Source organism: Dasypus novemcinctus, chromosome 11 (assembly GCF_030445035.2).
Source record: "Dasypus novemcinctus isolate mDasNov1 chromosome 11, mDasNov1.1.hap2, whole genome shotgun sequence".
Classification (NCBI taxonomy): Eukaryota; Metazoa; Chordata; class Mammalia; order Cingulata; family Dasypodidae; genus Dasypus; species Dasypus novemcinctus.
This window is the reverse complement of record NC_080683.1, coordinates 95,946,359-95,969,858: the sequence shown is the minus strand read 5'-3', so window position 1 is coordinate 95,969,858 and position 23,500 is coordinate 95,946,359. Positions and strand designations below refer to the sequence as shown.

The 23,500-nt window shown below is 38.8% G+C and overlaps 1 protein-coding gene across 1 annotated transcript in view; it reads left to right on the top strand.

Annotated features, from left to right (window-relative positions):
* The first annotated feature begins 2,750 nt into the window (after positions 1–2,750).
* The window catches only part of CEP85L (centrosomal protein 85 like), a 219,340-nt gene continuing 198,590 nt past the window's right edge, over positions 2,751–23,500 (top strand). Inside the window, exon 1 of the mRNA XM_058307330.2 lies at positions 2,751–2,887. The gene's annotated coding sequence lies outside the window, so the exon portion shown is untranslated. The remainder of the gene's footprint in view (positions 2,888–23,500) is intronic.

Sequence of the window (23,500 nt, the reverse complement as noted above, 5' to 3'; positions counted from 1 at the left end):
TGGATAGTAAAAGTTGTGAACTTCCAAAACAAACACGAATTACATCATACAGGAGTCCCTTACATCAACCCACAGCCAACACCTTGTATTGTTATGAAAGAATATCGTCAAAATCTTACTACTGGAGGTGGATGTGGCTCACGTGATTGGGCTCCTGTCTACCACATGCGAGGCCCCGGGGCCTCCTGGTGAAGGCAAGCTGGCCCCCTGCCTCTGCAGAGAGCTGACGCAAACAACAAGGAGGGGGAGATAAATAAATGATGTAAAAATAAATGATTTTTTTTAAGTACCAAAAAAAAAAATCTTACTACTAACTACAGTCCATATCTTCTATTTGGTGTATTTTTCCTCCAGCCCACCCTATTTTATATATATATATATATGTATATTTTTAGGTACTGGGGCTGGGGATTGAACCTAGGACCTCATGTGTGGGAAGCTGGTGCTCAAGTACGGAGACACATCTGCTCCCTTGAATTGTTTTTTTGTTTGTTTGTTTCCTTGTTTTTATTGTTGTTGTTGTTGTTGTTTTTAGGAGGCATGGAAATCAAACCTGGGACCTCGCATGTGAGAAGCAGGCAATCAATTACTTGAGGCACATCTGCTCCCAAATATATTTTTATTACAGACGTTGTGAACTTATAAAACAATCATGCACATGAATAGAATTCCTATACAACACCACATCACCAACACACAACACTGTGGTGGAATATTTATTTAGATTATGAGATAATATCATCAGACTACTACCACTAACCATGGCCCATTAGCATACCTTTGGCACACTTTTTCATACTCCCCATCATCAACACAGTACATCTTTGGCATTAATGCAAGAATATTACAGTGTTGCTGTTATCCACAGTCCATAGGTCACACTAATTATATTTTTCCCATGCTTCTCCACATTCCCACCACCTGTAATAGTGACGGACATCCACTCTAGCTCACAGGACACTCTTGCATCTGTATCATCAGCCACAATTCTCATCCACCCCTGGTGAACAACTTGATTTTAAAAGCTGGATTTAAGACATAATTCATGGGTTTTTTTTCCAAATCCTATTAGAAGGACTTGAGATATTTAGAAAATGTTTTCCCTCTGCAGATAGACTGACTGTTAAACAATCAATACGAATTGAAATACCTTTTAAACGACTCAAGTAGGATATGTTTATTTTTAAGGACTGGGTATTTGCTACATGGATTACCCTCCCTATAACTCTTTGAGGTAGATTTTATTATCTGCATAGTATAAACAGTAAAACTGTTTAAGCTGTGTTCACAGTCACCAAGAAACAGATTGTAGTGCAAGAGCAGAGCCTCGGAATCTTACCCTCTACGGTCTACCCACTCTCCTACACGATGGGCCTCTGGTTAGTGCTGAGTCTACTGATGAGAAGGAGGCAAAGACCTTGTGGCATGGTTGACAGTGGTGGGAGGCAAACAGACCTATGGGAAATGTGCCATGTTGATCAGGTAGTAAATTCCCATATGCATTTGGATCTATTTTTGGGCTTTTAATTTTGTTTCATTTGTTTGTCTGTTTAGAAGTAGGTTAGTATACACTGTCTTAATTACTGAGGCTTTATAGTTTAGTATCTGGTAAGACTAATTCCTCCCTCATTTTGCTTCCCCCTCCCCCGATTTTTTTTATTGCCTAAACAGCAGCTTATCTAATTTAAAAACCATTGTAACATATTTTTTTGTTTTATAACAAATTTGTAGATTAAACTTGGGAGAGTTTACAGATTTATAATACTTTGAGTCTTCCTAACACAGAACACTGTAAATTGTTTTTTTTTAAAAAAAATCTGTGCTACTGTTCTTTTGTATCTTCCAGGAAGAAATAGATCATAAAGATAAATATTTCTATATTTATCTTTTTTGGATAATCTTCCTCTCAGTTCATTTCTGTATTTGAGGATCTCTTTCTTTTCCTCTTTTTCTTTCACACAGCACATGTAGACTTACACACCAGCTTCTGTATTATCAGGAGCATTGAGGGCATTTGAAAGAAACTGAAACGAAAAGGACGTTCAGTGAGAGGTGTCTGGTAATGTATCCCTTTTCTCTGGAAGAGAGTGGCAGTGTGGGGTGCTTGGCTGACCAAGGCCTTCATGATGGAGGGACTTGTATCTGTTTTGCTCACTGCACGTTTGCATGTACCTAGAACCATTCTTGGCACATAATGGCACACAATAAATATTTGCCGAGAGAGTGAATGAAAGGTCAAATTCATGTTTCCCCAGTTCCCACTGAAACAAGGTCCTTTGCTTATGTTTTCTGGCAGGTGAAATTAACTCTGGATATTTGTTGTAGAAAGTTTGTTGAGAAGAGAAGCAGTGTGTAGAATGCAGTGATCTTCCCATATGTGGTATACTGACCTGTTTCTCCATTAGAGTGTTAATAATAAATGGCCAAAGCTTTATTGAAAATGAATACCTGTATTCCTCTTTCCTTCTAATTAGCCAAAGGTATCTTCATGCTCACACAATTGATAGCTCTCCAACAGTATCCTGACAGCTGGCTCCTTCTTGAGTTCTCACAGCCTTATGGAGAAAGTCCAGTCAATGTGGAGGTGATGTTGTCAATCAACAATCATTCTGAAGCATGTAACATTCTGAAGTGTGTTACAAAGCAAGATACCAATCAGCTCAGGGCTCCACTGTGACAGTGTTTCCTGGCAGCATAGCATGTAAAGTGTGTACAGGAAACACATTCACACTGTGGTTTTACACGGGAGTTAACGTAGTCTCTTATGAATATACATGTTGGGGTTGGATTACGCTCTTGCCAGTTGAGTTTCTGGAGCTTTACTTAACCCCCACAGACCCATTTCCTGCCTGCCATTTGAAGACGTTCCTTGAGAAGGTTTTAAAAAGTGAGTTGTTTCTCCAATCATGGAGCATTTACTCTTTTTCCTCTTAAAGATGATGACAAATTGCACCCTGATTTATTTTTAATTCACTGTGAGTCACTTGCTAGTCTTATTTTATAAATAATATTTTCTACATCTTGCTCAGAAGCAGATGGGAAAGTTTAAGGAAACACCCTCTGGAACTTCAATCTGGATTGGTACGATGGTGCCATGGCTGGAGACTCCAAAAAGCTGCACAGCCATGAGGAAACACAGATGGCAAATGGCCCTTGAAAGCAGCCTGTGGAGGGGTTTTTTTCCTTTGTTTTACAAGTGACTGTTATTCTGCTCTCATTGTGAATTCTATGTACTCTAGAGAATGCAAAAAACAACCACATAGAAAACAGAAAAACAAGCTGGAAACCCTTTCCTAATCTTCACAACTTCTCTCTTACTCTCTCTCTCCCTCTCTCTCTCTCTCCCTCCCTCCCTCCCTCTCTCTCTCTCTCTCTCTTTCTCACACACACACACACAAATGATTGTTGCATGTGGTCTTTGTGAGAGGAAATGGGGGAAGGGAGGGGAGCCATAGTTCCCCTGTGAGCCAAGCAGCAGTTCCTGCAGGACCCCTCGTGGTGAGCAGCACTGGGAAATACCAGCATGCAAGTCTCTCAACTTTGGCGTTTAGACACTACTCCTGTTTGACAGGCTTTACGAAGCAGAAGGGAGATAGGGGGACTTTCTCTGGTCAAACAGTAAGGGGCAACAAATGGGCAAATGGAGGTTGCTAAGCAGTTGTTTTGCTGTTGATGGGGAGCAGTGCCAGGTGGCACAAAGGCTCTGGGAACATTGTCATTATTCCATGGAGGTCCCAGCCCTTCCATGAAAGAACCTACGCTAATGTTTTTTCCTTTAATGACAATAGTTAGGAAGAAAATGTACGTTCTTTTTAAACGTGCTGTTCTTGTGGCTCCCCTGTCTGACAAGCCCTTCCTGAGTTCTGTTACTTACATAATCAGGGTTGTCGTAGATGACCAGTTGCCAATGAACTGTCTGTTTTGCTTGTTTGTTTTTAATGTTAGACAGTCTTTCCCTACATAATGTTCATACTTTAAAAATTGTCCAGCATTCTTTTTGGTGTTTAAAGTTCATGATTCTAGAGCTATGCTTTTGTTCCATTCTTAAATGGTGAAATAACAGGGTCAAAGAGAGGTCAACAGGATTTATAATCCTAATTTGACTGGATTCTCCTTTTCATGAAAAATTATGAAGGAAAGGAATGTAAGAAAGGGGGAAGGAAGTAAGGGAAGAAAGAAGGAAGAAAGGAAGAATCTCTTTAAGGAAAAGTCTTGAAGAGATGGGATGATATAACTAAAACCAAATTTATCTGCTCTAAACCCTTTTATATGTTCTTCTCATGTCTTCAGTGATTGATTCAACAAATACTTATCAAGAGTGTACTCTGTAACCAGGCATGTGAACAAAACAGCATTTTGGCTACCATTTAATAATAGATTTCTTTTTATTCTATTCCCCAAAAGTAAATCCTCTTTTCATTGTACATTTCATGTTCTGTCTCCAATGTTACTAGAAAATGTAATTACCTGTGACTTTTATTAATACAGTTTTGTTTCATGTCAAGTTTATGGGTGATGTTTTCCCCATGCCCAGGTTTCTTCACTCTGTTCAACTGTCATGGACCATAGAATTTAATCCAAGGCCTTGAAAACATGCTGTGTCTTACAAAGTCATGCAAGTGTGATTTTCAGCAAAGCCTTCATAGCCTTCCATTCAGGCCGGGAGCTTCCATAGCGTTGTGTGCTTCCTGATCACCTCTCTTATTAACCCCAATTGCTTGTGCAATTTTCGGGTTTTCCCCCATAGGCTGAGAGCAACTCGAGGCCAGGGCCTATATATTGTTCATCTATGAAGTGATGACAACATAGTCAACACTTACAAATATTTGTAAGAAATGAATGTTGCAAAAAACATCTTTGTTTATGCATTTCAACATTCAGCATTTTATTTCTATAAGATTGGAAATGTGGGTTTGTTGGTTGAAGTTTATATGAATTTTTTATTTTAATAGGTAATCTTAGATTTATCTATTAAATTTAGCCTTTTTGCTTTTCATAAAGGCTAAAGCAACTCCTTCTCTCATATTTCCACCAGTAATAGGTCTTATGGTCCTTTATATTTTGACAATTTAATATCAAGTAGTACCCCATTGTTTAACTTTCATTTTCTTGACTATTAATTAGTTTGAGTATCTTTTCACGTATTTGGTAGTCGTTTAGATTTGTTATTCTGTAAATTAACTTTTAACATACTTTTCCATTTTAATATGTAAAAGTCAGCATTATTTCAATATATAAAAATATTTAAGGACTTATTTAAAAGAATAAGGCAATTTTTTTGTACTACATGAAAGGATTTCAGTATATTAGATGAAGACAAGCAAGTTGTAAGATATTTATTGTATATATGAACACTGTGGAAGAAACTGACTTTCTGTTTGCATTTAGACTTAGAAACTTACCAGACTTACTAGACTACAGCTGTAACAAGCTGATAGCAATTGTAAAGGCAGGCTCAAATTCCAAAAGATGCATTGAGGGTTTTCTCATACTTTTTAAAAATAGTATGGGAAATGAATATCTTTAGTTCAGCTGGGAAAGGAAGGGAGGGAGAGACACCCAGGAAGTTAGTTCCCTGTAGGTTCAGTTACTTCTGAAGTGTCTGAGAGGAATGGTTTATTGTTTATCACTGTCTCCTATATTGGCTGTCTCAGTTTGCCAGAGCTGCTATGACAAATACCAGCACGTGCTGTCTCACAGTTTTGAAAGCCAGAAGTCCAAAATTAAGATGTCAACAGCACCATGCTTTCTCCTGCCTCAGCAGGGCAGTGTTCTGGTGATGGTGGTCTTTGTCACATGGCCTTCTCTCTCTCCTCTCTGGCATCTTCTGACATCTGGCTTCTACTGGTTTCTTCTGACCAACTTCATACAGAATTTCATCCAGTCATATATATAAAGACCTACCCCAATTCAATTTGGCCACACCTAAACTAATAATAATGTCTATAAAAGGTCCTATTTACAAATGGGTTCTAGAATTTGAACATGTCTTTGTGGGATACATGAGTCAATCCCCAACATTAACCATATTTTATGACTTTCTGTATTATTTAAAACATGTTTCGCAAACTAATATTTACAGCTAAAGATAGATTTTATAACTCACATAGCTTTATAGTGCTAGGTTTGTACTGAAAGCATTTAAGAGTCCTTCTCTATCTTTACAGAGCTTCTCTATTTCATGTCCTAACTTTCCATGTAATTATGACAAAAGCTTAGAACCACATTTAATTTTTCTTGAGATCTTTGCCACAACCTGGTAAGTTAGCAAGTAAGTTCTTTGTTTTGTTCCTTGAATCGTTATTATTCTCCAACTTTTAGCTTTCTTAAATCAGTTTCTAGAAAATAGCTTAATTTAAAACTTATGTTTAGGGAAACGGACTTGGCCCAGTGGTTAGAGCGTCCATCTACCACATGGGAGGTCCGTGGTTCAAACCCCGGGCCTCCTTGACCCGTGTGGGACTGGCCCACGTGCAGTGCTAATGCGCACAAGGAGTGCTGCACCACGCAGGGGTGTCCCCGTGTAGGGGAGCCCCACACACAAGGAGTGCGCCCCATAAGGACAGCTGCCCAGCACAAAAGAAAGTGCAGTCTGCCCAGGAATGGTGTTGCACACACAGGGAACTGACACAAGATGACACAACAAAAAAGAAACATAGATTCCTGTGCCGCTGACAACAACAGAAGCGGACAAAGAAAAACACGCAGCAAATAGACACAGAGAACAGACAACTGGGGTGGGGGAGAAGGGGAAATAAATAAATAAATAAAATATTTTTATAAAAAAAACAAAAAAAAACCTTATGTTTAGGTCCAAGTGATTTGTTTCTTAGAGAATAAAGGTTATCAGCTACTTAATGAAAGACATACCTTTCTGAATGTATTAGTCTGCCAAAGGGGTGTTAATGCAAAATACTAGAAATCTGTTGGCTTTCATAAAGCATATATTTTTGGGTAGAAACTTACAGTTACAAGGCCCTGAAGAGTACAACTCAAGGTACCATATGAGGTACCCAAACACCCAAAGTCTGTTGCCACATGTTGACACAAGATGGCAGGCAACGTCTGCAAGGGTTCATCCTTCCTCTTCCTCCTTAAGGCTGCAAGGGTCCAGCTTCTTCTGATCTCAGCTGTAGGCTGGCATAGGGCTCATCTCTCTTTGCAGGGCTTGTTTCTTTCCAGGCTTAACTGCTCTGTTCTTTTCAAAGGTCAGCTGTAAATTATCAGGTGAATGGCTCAGCTCTCTTCCAGGGGCTGTAGGATCCTCTTCTGTGTCTGTGGAGCTTTCTCTCTTTTCTCACATATCTGCTTCCAAGTTCTTGACTGAGCATCTGTTTATATATCCCACCAAGGGGGTGGAAACTCAACCCTGCAATCCCTAATGATTAAATCTTGATTTAATCAAGTAAATGTGAAGCCTTTGAATTTAAATCAATCAAAGGGCATCATGCCCAGAGGAATACATTAGTTTATAAACATAATCTCTCCTTTTGGAATACATAAAGAATCTCAAACTGCCACACTAATGTTTAAATATGCCCCTGTCAAAAAGATGGTTTAATTATGTAGTTTCCATAACTTAAGAGTATATATATGCCTGCAAACATCTTTATGTATAGAAACCCATAGAAATGAGAAAGCTCTTAGTATAGTTTATGTGCTCCGCGAGAACTTGGACAAGCCAAGGGTATGTTGCGAGAGTTCACTTTTATTCATTTTATTCCTTCTGTAATATTTGAAGTTTTAAAAAATGAGAATATAGGGAAGTGGACATGACTCAACTGATAGAGTATCCGCCTACCATATGGGAGGTCCAGGGTTCAAACCCATGGCCTCCTGGCCCATGTGCAGTGCTGCTGTGCAAGGAGTGCCAATGCCACGCAGGGGTGTTCCCCGCATAGGGGAGCCTCACACGCAAGGAGTGTGCCCCACATTGAGCTGCCCCATGTGAAAAAAGCACAGCCTGCCCAGGAGCGGTGCCGCACACACGGAGAGCTGACGCAGCAAGAAGATGCAACAAAAAGAGACACAGATTCTCGGTGTCGCTGAGAATGCAAGCGGACACAGAACACACAGCAAATGGACACAGAGCAGACAATGGGGCGGGGGGGACGGTCGGGGAGAAATAAAATAAACCTTTAAAAAAAAAAAGAATATTTTCATTTTTTTAAACTCTGTCTTTTTTTTTTTTTTTTTGAGGTACTGGGGCCAGGGATTGAACCAGGACCTTGTATGTAGGAAGCTGGTGCTCAACCACTGAGCCACATCAGAAAGAGAAAAAAAAATAGTAATTGCCAAAAGTCGATATTTTCCCTACCTTTTAAAACAATACCTACATAGATGACAACTTTCTGGAGCATGAGCATCTCCTTTAATTATTGAATAATTTCTGGGACAGTCATGTGATAATAGTTGTATTTATTTACTATCTGTATAGAAAAGAAATAATTGCCAAAAAACACTACAATTTCATTAATACTTCAAAATCAGAAATATCTATTGTCTGCTGGGACAACATACTTTTAAAAAATAGCTCCTCAAGCATAGGCTACATTGCTTAGTTAGGCCTCACAGTCTGGGTTGCATCTCTCTATTCAGACATTGCTTGGGGATAATTCTGGGGTCTTGCAAGGATACTATACCCCCAGGTAGGGAACCACAGAAACATTACGCATAACTCTGGATACCATTTTATGCTCTTAAAAAACTTTTTAATTGAAGTTTATCATTCATACATGAACATCCATAAACAATAAGTGTATAGTCTTAGTTGTGAACTTACAAAACAAACATGCATATCATCATACAGGCCTCCCATAAATTACCCCTCCACTGACACCTTGTATTGTTGTGAAACATTTGTTACAAATTATGAAAAAGCATCACCAAGACGTTACTACCAACTATAGCTAATGTCTTTCATTTGGTGTATTTTTCCAACAACCTACCCAGTTAATGGCACCCTATATTAGTATTATTAATATATGCTTGTTATAGTTCTTTAGAGAATGTTCTCATATTTGTCCTGTTAACCACAGTCCATCTTCCACCACAGGATTCATTGTGTTATACAGTCGCATGCTCTGTACAATCCATTCACAGTTGTATTAGTCAGCCAAAGGGGTTCTCATGCAAAATACCAGAAATATGTTGACTTTTATAAAGGATTTTTATTTGGGCTAAGAGCTCACAGATACCAGGCCATAAAGCATAATTTACTTCCCTCACCAAAGTCTATCTGCACATGTTAGAGCAAGATGGTTGCTGACGTCTGCCAGGGTTCAGGCTTCCTGGGTTCCTCTCTTCCCAGGTTTTGCTTGTCTCTGGGCTCAGGTCCTCTGTTTTCTCCACAAGATCAGCTGTAGTCTATGAGGCTCTTTAGACTTTTCCTTTCTCTATAAGGTCAGCTGTAGATGATCAGGTGAATGGCTCTGTCTCTCTCCCTGGGGTTTCTGCTATGTCTAAGGAGCCATCGCTAGTCCTCTGTTTCTGTTCTCCTGGCTCAGGTCCTCTCTTCCCATGTCTTGCTTCTCTTTCCTCTGTGTGCTTACTTCCTGGGGCCCCAGCTCAAGACTCCAGCATCAAACTCCAAATAAAATCTCCAATATCAAAATCTTCAACTCTCTTCTTTTGCCATATCTTTTATCTGTGAGTTCCTACCCCCCAAGGGGTGGGGCCTCAACACCCTACTGACGTGGCCCAGTGAAAGCCCTAATCATAATTTAATCACACCCGGGTACAGACCAGTTTACAAACATAATCCAATATCTATTTTTGGAATTTATAAACCATGTCAAACTGCTTCAGTAGTGTACACTCAGTGGTTCTCATATTCTTCACATAGTTGTGCTGCCATCACCTCAATTTTAGAACTCCTCATTACTCCAAAAGGAAAAATCCCATAGCCCCTTATACCCGCATTGTTATCCCTTAAAATTTATATAATGTTTGCTATTGCTGCAAAAATACTACAATATTACTGATAACTATCATCCATAAGTTACATTAGTTGTAATTTCCCCATGTATTACTATATACTTAACAGTTTGTAAAGGAAGAACATTCTTATACTATTAACCATAATCCTCACCCACCACCAAAATCACTGTTACACAGTCCCTACATTATTCTCCAGCTTCCTTTCAACTGAAATATTATATCCACAGACTACCCCTTTCAGCCACAATCACAGTTATAAATCATCAGTGTTAATTATACTCACTATAATGTATTACCATCAACTCTATTCATTTCCACACGTTTCCAATAAACCTTGTTAAAAATTCTACATGTATTAAATATCAGCTCGCATTCTCAACCCTAATTCAATTGGCAACCTATACTTTAGTGTTTACCTCTGTGAACTCTATTTTTTAAAAAGCAATTTATGCTTTTTACTACACTTTATCACCTGGGAACTAATCTGAGCTTTGCAACCAAACTATAAAATATTCTCTTGGGTATTACTGTTATTTTTGATTTTCAAATGATAAAATAGAGAAAAATCGATTAAGTAACCTAATTAAGGTCTCACTCTTAATACGGATGGAGGGAGTATTCCAGTCTGCTGACTCTTAAACTAGTCCTCTTTTCACACTTTGGGTGGTCTTCAAATAATATGTATCAGTCCTGTCAAAACAGAATTTTCTACAATCATGAAAATATTCTATATCTGCCCTGTCTAATATGGAAGCCACAACAGGTAACACTTTTTTTTTTAATCTTAAAACCAATTTATATTTATTCTGTACTTATAGTATATCTCTACCAGAGATTACATAAGAACACATTGTTTTATAATTATTTTAGAAAATGCTTTATTTTACCTAATTATAAAAATAATATGTACTCAATGTATATAATGGGAAAACTGAATATTATCAAGCATATGTAATCTACAATTATACTCCTACAGGCATCTACTGTTAAACTTTTCCTATATTTTTCTTTAATTAAGGAGGAAATAGCTTTGATATTTTTTCTTTATCATTTTTTGTCTTTATTTTTTTAATGTTACATTAAAAAAATATGAGGTCCCCATATACCCCCACCCCCCTCACCTCACTCCCTCCCCCTACAACAGGTAACTCTTGAGCACTTAAAATATGACTAGTGGGCGGCGGACTTGGCCCAGTGGTTAGGGCATTCGTCTACCACATGGGAGGTCCGCGGTTCAAACCCTGGGCCTCCTTGACCCGTGTGGAGCTGGCTCATGCACAGTGCTGATGTGCACAAGGAGAGCCCTGCCATGCAGGGGTGTCCCCTGCATAGGGGAGCCCCACGCGCAAGGAGTGCGCCCCGTAAGGAGAGCCACCCAGTGCGAAAGAAAGCGCAGCCTGCCCAGGAATGGCGTTGCACACACGGAGAGCTGACACAACAAGATGACACAACGAAAAAGAAACACAGATTCCCATGCTGCTGATGACAAAAAAGAAGTGGACAAAGAAGACGCAGCAAATAGACACAGAGAACAGACAAGGGGGCGGGGGAAGGGGAGAGAAATAAATAAATAAATAAATCTTTTTTTAAAAATGTAACTAGTGTAAAGGAGGTCTTGAACTTTTTATTTTACTTACTTTTAATTAATTTAATAGCCACATGTGGCTAGTGGCCACTGTATGGACAGTATAGAATATAATCTACATATCATTCATGTTGTATATTTTAGAGGCTGTGGTCTAAGTTAGAACTATTAATTGCTCTCCCAACTACTGTTTTTTTCTGAAATCCTTTCATTACACAACAGAAAGTGTATAGCAGTGGTTCAGAGTTAGGGTTGAATCTACGCTCTGCAATTTACTATTTATGACATCTTGGGCAAGTTACTTTACTCTTCTGACCCTTAGTTTCCTCATCTGTAAAATGACGATAAGAGTACCTACCACATAGAATTATTGAAAAATTAAATGAGATAATGCTTGAAGACCCATTAGCTGCAATGCCTAGTACTTAATAACTCTTTATAAGACAAGACAAGTATTATGATTGTTATTTCATGTTTATACTGCCTCTTTAATTATAACAGCAGCTACCATATATTTATCACTTACTCTGCACCAGGCGGTTTCTAAGCTCTTGGTATATTTTTTAACTAATTTAATCCTCACAACCACCCCATGGATAAAGAAACTGTGATGTGACAAGGCACACAGGGAGTTAAATGGCTAAATTTAATAAAAACAATACTGGATACTTTATTGCTAACTTGTATTTTGATGCTGTATATTTTTCATTATTTTGTTGCAATTTCTCTAGATTGTTAATGTTATCTAGTATGAACTACAGAAAAAAAGCTGTACTAAAGTTCTCAGACTGAAGAGTTAGTTACTTTAATGAAGTGATACAGACAAGAAATGTCTGATAAGCAGAATAGTTCGGAGTTAGAAAATGTTATGAGAAAACATTTTTAATTTTGCAATGTTTTTCTTTTGATCGTTTTTGTCTGAAAGTTGAGTCCCCGCTTCCTGAGCCCAGTGAAAGTAGATTGGACTACATGACTATTTAATCCCTAACATTCCTACACATAATTCAGCAACAGTTCTTGCAATGTAATATCTTCCTACTCGGGTGATAGTTTAATACAGAAAAAATACAGAAAAAAACAACAGCAAATCTGGTTGACTTTTTTTTTTAAGATTTATTTTTTATTTATTTCTCTCCCCTTCACCCACCCCACCACAGTTGTCTGTCTGCTCTCTGTGTCCATTCACTGTGTGTTCTTCTGTGACCGCTTCTATCCTTATCAGTGGCACCGGGAATCTGTGCTTCTTTTTGTTGCATCATCTTGTTGTTTCACCTCTGCATGTGTGCCGTGCCATTCTTGGGCAGGCTGCACTTTCTTTCACGCTGGGCGGCTCTCCTTACAGGTGCACCCCTTGCGTATGGGGCTCCCCTACGCTGGGGACACCCCTGCGTGGCACGGCACTCCTTGCATGCATCAGCACTGCGCATGGGCCAGCTGCACACGGGTCATATATATATATATATTTATTTACTTTTAGGAGGTACCAGGGATTGAACCCAGGACCTTGTGTGTGCAAAGCAGGTGCTCAACCACTGAGTTACACCTGCTCCTTTCTCACTGACTCTTTATAAAGCATAAATCATTCATTCATTCATTTCTTCACCCATTCTCTAAATATTTCTTGCATGCTCACTCTAGCAGCTTGTTAGTGCTGGGAATTAACTCTAAGACAGAAAATGTATCAGTCCTCACAGAACTGAAAGTCAAGTCTACAGACTGACTCTGAACACTTCCAGTGAAGTGAATTATGTGGAAGCAAATGTTTGAGAAAAATGGTGAATGGATGAAATATTTGCTATGGCCAATGGAAGAGAAAATAGCTGGGAAGACACAGGAGGGTTGCTGAGCAACCTTTGGGGCTTGAAGACATGGAGTTGGAATAATACCCATGGCAGAGTTGCGTTATATCTCCAGCAGATCTCCATAGTCTGGGTGCAGACCTGGAAAAACATGAAAATGAGCTCATTGAAGGCTGGAGTTTTTCCAGGTCGATGAAGAGCAAGGGAGTTGAGATACTAGAGAGCGTTACAGTGACGGTTCATGGGATCTCGGCTGTGTGGGAAGGGAGCCAAGGAAGGAGGGAAAGAACAGAAGGGCTCCTAAAGTGAAAGTCCTGATGCTGTCAAAGAATCAGTAGAGTGGCTAAATGAGAGCCTGAAGAGGAAGAGATTGTGCTTGGAGAGGCTTGTCACCTAAGGGTTTCAGAGGTGTTGAAGTTAAGGGTGTGGCCAGTTGTAGGTGGCTGGCTAGCAGGAGGGCTTTGAGAGGTCAAAGAAATGACTGTATGTGTCACTACAAGGAGGATGAAGATGGAGTGGAAGACTGTGCTCTGGGAAGGGTCCCACCGTTTTCATTGACAGGAAGGACTGTGAGAATGTAGAAAGCATCAATGAGGAGGGACAGAAGGGCATAAAGGAGCTAAATATCTAGAGAAACGAAGGGGAAAAAGTTAATGCAACATGAATGGTGTTGGTTGATCCCTGAAGTTGGAGAAAAAAAGTTAAAAGAGAAGTGGATACTTAAGGGTAGTGAAATTTCATGTAACTTTCAGTGGTTTGAACTACGTAAAACTAATACAAATTCAGAAAGTCAAAATCTGTGTTTCATTAGTTGAGATTACCCTAAAGTTAAAACTGAAAATCATATCAAAACTTTCTGAATCTCACAGAAGACACTAACATCTCAAAGGGGGTCGATTCTGAAAGGAAAATTGTAGTCGCTGGCCAAGTCCCTTTCTGGTCAGGCATTCTTAGAATACCTTGGAGTGGGTTTTAGTCTCCTAGGGATTCCACTTTCGGAATATCTACAGCTCTTGAAATTTTCCTCTGCTGAAATGCTCAGTCTGCAAATCAGGATAGTGGGGGAAACATATGGGCTTCATTTCTGGTACTTTGCTGACGAACTTGAACTTTAATATAAAGGAAACTACTGTTCGCCTCCTCTCTAGAAAATGGAACTAAAAATAGGCCCCTTGTCAGAAGGTCTATGTTCCGTGGTTAAATTTAAGGCAATTGATTGAGTGTTCATTACATGTGGGATCTGAGTTCTTGCCCTCAGCGAGGAGCTGGGACACACATCTACTTGAAAAGCTGTGACAAGACTAACAAAGCACCTCCTACCACCACCCAATTAGCACTGTGGTAACTGAGGGCCCAAAGCTGAGAGCAACAATGTGGAGGCGGGGCCAGCAGGGAAGGCCTCCCAGGCATTGCATAAATGCACGAGAGGAGTGAAAGAATTCACACCAGGGAGGGGAATTATTTATGGCATTACAAGGGTGAAAAGGAGATTTCTTCCAGGTCCTGGTATCTCCAGTTACTTTGCCTTAGTGTTTGGACATATGGAAATACCCTGCCCATTAAACTATTAAAATGTTCCAGAAGACTTGGAATCCCTTAAGAACATGTTATGAGCAGGACAGACATACTTCCAATTACAACTTGGGCACAGGTGTCATGTCAGATTGATGTCTGGAAAAGGACCAAGGTTTCGAGGGCTACGTAAGTTCTTGTATGGTTGTTAACCTCACTTTGTGCAAAATCACATTCAACATGCCCCACAACTTCTTGAAACTCAACAAGATCAAGGGCTGTAAGAGGGACAAGTGAACTAATTTGATCCCTACTGGCAGCCTCTTGTAGGGAGGGCTCGATGTGACTCGAGGGTCTTGTAACTAAACTTTCAGTATTTTCTTTTTGTTGTTTCTTTGGCAGAAATTTCATTATCCTTCCCCCTTTAAACTGTGTAAGCTCTAATAGATGTTTTGTGCTTTTTTAGTGTGATTTCAGAGCTGGGACAAATTATCAGGTAAAATGAGCAGTAAAAGTTGAATGAGAGGAGGCGGAGTGCGGGGGTGTGTACATCCCGGCAGCGAGGAGCAGACAGCAGCACCTTCATTTTCTTTTCGAGACCGTTTGGCCCACAGGTTTAGAAAAGCAGGAGAAGAAATGATTTGAGAGAGAGAAAAGGCTATGAGGTGCATGTGATGTTGTTACTTAGCAACAGAAGAGCTTCCGGCTCATATTCTGAATTAGACAAAGGAAAACAGCTAGGAAAGCAAGGAATAAATGAATGGGGGGAAAATGAAAGGAAGGAAAGCAGATATAGTGGAGAGGGTGGCTAAGAGGAGAATGGAAAATAAAACAGGAACAAAGTATGAACAGGTTTGGTGGATACTTAAAAACAGGGCGATAGTGAATAAAAATAATTGGGGATAAAGGTAAGTGAAAGAAAGGTGAAACTAAAATGCCCTGGTGTATTTAATGGTTGCGTAAATCTAGGCTCTTTTCAGAGGTATTTGAGGTCACACCAGGATGGACATGAGGTACTTTGCCCAGTAGAAACCCAGCACCACCCATGTCTGATACGGCTACACAGAAAATGAGCCAGGAGCCAGGTGGTTTCAGGGATACATTATATTTTAAAATAAATGTGATTCCTTCAAATGACCCTAAAATAACTTTCAGACTTTTTGACAACTGTATCAGGCCTGACCCAAAAAGGAAATCCCAAGAGAATTGGGTGGTCTGTAGATAAGGCAAGAAAACCTCTAACTCCATCTTTGATTCCCCTAAACAGCATGTTACAATGTCTCACAGGGCAGGGTGGGTCAATAAATATTTACTATGGATAAGTATGCTTGGATGTTTTCCCATCTCCTCTGTCATGGCTGTTACATATATCTTGTAGCATGTGTGTGTTTGTTTATATTATGTGACAGGTATGGTTTTCTTCTATATTTGTTTCTTAAAAGAACAACTGTGCTTCCTAGCCTTTCCTCCAAGTGTTTTTAATCATTTACACCTCTAAGTAAAAAAGGTTTGAAGAATTTGCTCCCAATATACCTATGTATTTTTATTTGAGAAATTATGTACATGTATTTAATGACATATGGATCATTGGAATGTGATGTGCAATTTATAAAAATAAATTTTAGAAGGATGAGATAAAGATTAAATTAAATATATACATTAATTGTATTTAATATTTAAGGGCTTTATTTTGTTTATTAATGCAACTGTTTTTGTCCCCACCTTCACCTTTGCCTCCCCACCCAAATATCCCTACCAAAGAGAGAATGGAATAGCATGTAGTAGTTAGATATTTGCAGTAGACAAAAGTAGTATGGCATTTTCCCAGCCACTGCTCTAGGCTGACATATCATATTTTGCAGGAATGCATGGAGTTACTTATATATAAACTCCCCTACAAGGCTACATGTGATTTCTGCTTTTCTACATATAAAATAAGATGGGTTTTTTAAGTTATTCCTTTCAAAAAACACCATTCTTAGCTATAAAATACATTTTAAAATTTCTAATTAAGCAAGAAGAATGAAGGTATTCTTTTTTGGTCTGACCCCTCCTTAAATCCCACCAAAATGACAACAAAAAGATCACAAGGGCATTAATCTACAAAAACAAATTAACAAAGAAATAACCAAAAGCAAAAAATTAACAAATAGTAAAGCAAACTTCCTCACAAAATATTTTTTAAAGATTTTTTAAAAAGTTAATTTCTCTCCCCTTCCCCCACCCGTTGTCTGCTTTCTGTGTCCATTTGCTGTGTATGTTCTTCAGTGTCTGCTTGGATTCTTGTCAGTGGCACTGTGAATCTATGTCTCCTTTTGTTGCGTCAGCTTGCTGTATCAGCTTTCTGTGCTGGTGCCACACTTGGGCTGGCCATGCCCCTTTTGCACGGAGCAGCTCTCCTTATGGGCATACTCCTTGTGCCTCTATGTGGGGGACACCCCTGCGTGGCTTGGCACTCCTTGCGCGCATCAGCACTGCGCGTTGGTCAGCTCGCCACAAGGGTCAGGAGGCCCTGGGTTTGAACCTTGGCCCTCCCATGTGGTAGGCGAACACTCTATCAGTTGAGCCAAATCTGCTTCCCCCCTCACAAAATTTTTGAAGCTGGAAAAACATGAATGATGGTAAATGATTTAGCCAACCTGAAAAGCATAAGCAGAGGCTGGCAGCCAGACTGTACCACAGAACCCAGCCAGAGAATTGATTTAGAGGCTAAATCTTTATAGATGGTTGTAGCAGTTTGTCATTGTGGATGAATTCCAAAATTAGATATTGGATTATGTTTGTAAACTGGTCTGTTCCTCTGGGCATATCAGATTGGATTAGATTTAGAGGTTTCACTTTCACTTGATTAAATTATGATTAAGGCTACTGATATCCCACATCAGTAGGACATTGAGTCCCTGACCCCTTGGTAGGCAGGGATTCACAGAGAAAACTATATGGAAGAGGAGAGAGTTGGAATTTTGTTGCTGGAGTCCTGGGAAGTCAGTGCATAGAAGAACACAGAGGAATAGAGACTGCTCCATAGACAGGGCAGAGGCCCCAGTAAGAGAGAGAGACTGATAGTCTACAGCTGACCTTGTGGAGAGAAAAAAGCAGCTAAGCTAGGGAAGCAATGAGCCCCAAGGAGAAAAACAAACCTTATACCAGGCTATAGATGAGACCAGAAGAAGCTGGGACCACAGAGCCTGAAGAAGAAGGCTGAACCCTCACAGAGATTGGCAGCCATCTTGCTCCTACATGTGGCAACAGACTTTGGTGAGGGAAGTAATTTATGCTTTAGGGCCTTGTGACTGTAAGCTTCTATCCCAAATAAATACCCTGTATAAAAACCAACTGATTTCTAGTACTATGTATCAGCATCCCTTTGGCTGAATAATACAATGGGGTTGCCTGTAGGACTGAAAATAGATCAGTTGATATGCTGAATTTAAATACTTAGACTTCCAGAGTGCTAGTAATGCTCTCTCTCTTGACCTGGTACATTCACTTTGTGAAAATTCTTTGAGCTATGTACTTATGATTTATACACTTCTTTGCATGTATGGTATACTTACATAAACTATTTACTTAATTTTTTAAAAACCCTACATTTTCAAATAAAATTAGAAAGCAGTCATAATTTTCAGCCACAATCTGTATAGAAGAAGTGCCAAGGGCAGGGAGTCAAAAAGCTCTAAGACCCCTTGATCTCCATCAAGTCCTCATTAGAGGACTAAAGGTCTATTAATTTAAAATGCTGGCGTGGGAGAATTATGGGCTTGATGTACAAGGCACACTTCAGGGTAGGAGTGTTGTTCTGAACACAGTGAGGGACAAAGAGAAAATTTATTTGCTGAACAGGGAGAACCTTGTCCCCTTTTCCTTGCTCCAAGAAGCCAAACATATTCCTCTGAGGGAGTTGAGGATTCCTATTTGGGAGGAGAAAAGATATAGAGATGATGAGATATGAGGGTTTTTTAATGAAGAGCCCACCCAGATTATTTTACACAGGCCAAATCCAACTCATAGCCATTTTTGTATAGTCTTCAAACTAAGAATGCTTGTTCCATTTTTAAACAGTTGCAAAAGAATCAAAGAAGAATGTATAACAGAAACCATAAGTGGCCTGTAAATCCTAAAATATTTACTGTCTGGCTTTTTGCAGAAAAAGCCCCCTAGAGCAAGAGTTCTTAACCATTTTTGTTCCATGAACCCCTTTGCCAGTCAGGTGAAACCATGGACCCCTTACTAAGTCTACACTAAACGATGTATTAGTTAATAAATATATCACACGCACATCAACACATCCTCATAAGAATGTTTTTTTTAAAATTTTAGTTCAAGCTCACAGACCCCTGGCAAAGAACCACTGCCCTAGAGTGAAGTTCAATAGTCAACAAGCCCAAGCCATGCACTCAGAGCTTCTAATCAGCCTTTGGAAATCTATTCTTAAATATAAGTGGGTTTACTAAGGATCATCAGGCATTTGAAAAAGTACTTGCACAGAAAAGGCTGGGACTAAAACAAACTAACAGGAAAAGGAAATGTGGAGGAAAGAGATAACAAAAAATGTAAAATCAAAATAAAACTTCAAGGAGATAAAAGGGATATTTGTTTCCTTGAAACAAGATCAGAATGTTCTAAAAAGAAAAATTACATGTACAAAAAAGAGCTTTTGGACATTAAAAATGTAATAGTAGAAATGAAAAATTTAATATATCAGGTAGAAGATAAAATTGAAGAACCTTCATGGAAAATAGACTTTAAGGTGGAAAAAAAAACAGAGGATCATTTAGGAAGTACAGAGAGAACAGAGAACACAAATGGTACAAAGTGTTGTGTTCTTAGTACAAAGTGATGGCACGAAATTGTCAAGGAAACAATTTAGGAAAATCTAGAAATGAGAGACTTGAATTTCCAGCTTGAAAGAGCCCCCAGAGGCCAGCGCTATGAATGAAGACCCAATCATTTGCATCATCATCACATTTCAAAACCGAAGCACAAAGAGAAGAACCTAAATTTTTCAGAGAGAAAGAAATGTCACATAAAAAAGATCCGGAATAAGAATTATATTGAACTTCTCAACAGCAGAACTGAAAGCTAGAAGGCAAAGGAGCAATGCTCCAAAATTCTGAAAGAGATTGCTTTCCAACCTAGAATTATATACCCAGCCAAACTATGAATCAGGTAGGAGACAGAATGGAAACTTCAGAAATGCAAATTCTCAAAAGACTTATCTCACATATATCCTTCATCAGGAAGTCAACAAATCAAGGGAGGAAACCAAGAAAAAGAAGTCATGGCAGATCGCATTTTCCAAAAACAGCTGCAACAAAACCTCCCATTCCATGTTTTCTACAATATGATACTTCCCCTCAAGGGAGATGGCTCTAGATGCCTCCTCTTGAATCTTGGTAGACTGTAGCAGAAGTGATGCTGCCTTACTTGCATGGATAGGTCAAGAAAAGAAAATGCAGCTTCTGCCTGGCTTGCTGAACCAAGCTGTTAGTTGCCATTAAATACTCCAACTACCCTGAGGCTACAATGCTATGAGGAAACTCAAATTAGTCCATGCAAAGAGACCATATAGAGAACCACTGAAACTACATGAAGAGGAAGAGAACGAATTGACCAGTTTCCAGCTATTCCAGTTTCCTGCTATTTCCAGGGCTAGCCACCATCTAATTGCAAATGTAAGAGACCCTGAGGCAGAACTACCCAGCTGAGCCTTTCCCAAATTCCCAATATACAGGAATCATAAGAGATGATGAGTATTAAGATTTTAAACCAATACATCTTGGGGTGATTTATTACATAGCAATGCATAACTGAAACATGGGATGTGGGAAATAGGGGATTTAATATAATCAAGAGGTACAGGGAAACTCCAGGGTGATAGTGAAGAGACAACCCTTTTATCTTATCTGTATAATTGATTAAGAATGCAAGCAGTTCCAATTAGAGCAAAAAGGCAGAGGGATCCAGCAGTGAGGAGCTGAGGAGAAATCAAGTAAAAAAATATCGATTATTGATTTGTTTAAACATATTTATAGATTTACAATTAGAGCAGAGTCTGGTGGTGAATTAGTACTAGCTATAAAACACTAAGAAAATAAACGATTAACTTTAGGGAAAATCAAAAGTTGTAAAGAAAGAAAAAATAATCTTTGTATAATACCTCAACTGACTACTTATAGTAAATATAAACGCTGTATACTGATTTAAACTCAAGATGATCACATATCAGTTTTTGTAAGATGGAAAAGAGAAATGTAGTGTATAGCGTTATGTGTTCCTGAACCAAAACCTTATCTTTCATACAAGAAAATTAATAGTGCTTCATATTTTAAAACATGAAGGTAAATACCAGAGGAACCTGCTAAATGTTGAAAGTGGCTATCCTTAGGAAATTAGAATTAAGGATGTGGACAGGTGAGGTAGGACCTGCTTGTCATTATAAACCTTGTAGAACTATTTGAATTTTAAAACTGTGTACATGAATAATTTTGAGGAAATCAAAACTAGATTAAGAAACAAAAAAGATATTTCTACCAAAAACATGCACAATTATTACATTTTTGTGAGAATTTTATATTGACTTCTATCTTTAGCTCTTGGCACATAGTAGACAGTTGATGTAAAATATGTAAATGTCCATCTAGCTTTTTATAGTAAATAACAAGGCCCTGCCTGAATCTGGGCCTCAGATCATCTGGTTCTTGTTATTAGACCTCATTGTGGATGAATGTACTTTTTTTTAATCTTGATTTTTAAAAACCAAGGCTGATTTTACTAGCTAGACAAAAGAAATGTGGAAGCTAATTTTTGTAGAAGCAGAATTATAAAACTGTATCTAATTAGAGATCATAGCTCAGGAACATATCGCCCCAAATAATCAGTTCTTGGTGTTATACAAATATCAGTACCAAATAAAAATATTTATTAAAACACATCATTGAGGATAAATAAACCAGTTCATACTAAAAACAGAATTTTATTAGAGAAAATTTTACATGTACAAATGCAGCTTTTAACACTAGGTAGGAAATATGATTCAACCAAAGGCCAGTAAATGCTTTTCACAACCAAACTAAAGACCAAACATCTACTCTAGTATTTAATATCTGGTTGCCTGAAATACTGCTTTGTTTCTATCTACTGGACAATTCAAATTCCACATTTCAGTAAAAGTACATAAATGAGGAAACAATGAAAATTGTGAAAAGCTTTGTGTATCCATTTTCTATTACTGCATAAAGATGACCCCAAAATTTTGTGGTTTAAAATAACAGCTATTTGTTTGTTCACAATTCTGTGGGTCAGCAATTCTGTGGACTCATTTAGGACAACTCATCTCTGCTGTACTTGGTGTCAACTGGGCTTACTCCCATTTGCAGTCAGTTGGCAGCTAGCTGGGATCATCAGCCAGTGTTCCTCAATTCTCTTCCACCTAGCCTTTCCAGCAGGCTAGCTCAAGCTTTTCCACACAATATCTGGATTCCAAAGAAGGCTAGAGCAGAAGCTGCTAAGACCCTTGAGTACTTCTTCAGAAGTCACACATCATCACTTCCCAGTTGTATTGGTGAGGGCAGATCCAGCTTCTCCCCCTCCCCCACATTTGAATAAAAACATATATTACTCAATTAAATGTACTGGGTACATATACATTTTTTAAAAAATCATACAATATGTTACACAATATATTTGATTCATGTAGTGCAATCATACAGTATTTGTCCTTTTGTGTCTGGCTTGCTTCACTCAACATAATGTCCTCTAGGTTCATCCATGTTGTCATATGCTTCACGACTTCATTACTTCTTACAGCTGCATAATATTCCATCATGTGAATACATCACAGTTTGTTTATCTATTCATCAGTTAATGGACACCTAGGTTGCTTCCAACTTTTGGCAATCGTGAATCATGCCACTATGAACATTGGTGTGCAGATGTCTGTTTGTGTCACTGCTCTAAGTTATTCTGGGTATATACCTAGTAGTATTGTGGGGTCACATGGCAAGTCTATATTCAACTTCCTTAGGAACCGCCAAACAGTCCTCCACAGTGGCGCTACCATTCTGCATTCCCACCAACAGCGAATAAGTGTTCCTGTCTCTCCACATCCTCTTCAACACTTGTTGTTTTCTTACTTTTTAATAGTGGCTGTTCTAATAGGTGTGGAATAATATTCATTGTAGTTTTGATTTGCATTTCCCTAATCAATAGTGATGTTGAGCACTTTTTCATGTGTGTGTGTGTTTTTTGTTTTTTTGTTTTTGTCATTTATATTTCTTCTTTGACAAATGTCTATTCAAGTCTTTTGCCCATTTTAAAATCGAGACCCAGTTTCTTAAAGAACACTCTGGTGGTTCTTCTCCATCTACTGGAAGTGCAGGCAGATAGTCTGTTGTTGAGAAGGGCTCCCAGTTTCAACAGGGGCACTAGAATGGAAGAGGCCCTGTAGTAGCACTTCACTGTGAAAGTTGAGGTGGGCACGCTGGCCATGATGATAGCTGCAGAACTAGTACAGCATTAAAAAATGACATGGCTCCTAGAAATCTTTGAAAGTCTTTTATATATCATGTAGTCACTGAGGATGAAACAGATGGGCAGACCACTAGGATTCTAATTTATTTATTCAAAGGCAAATACTCTGGGATTAGTGATTGTATCTCTGGTG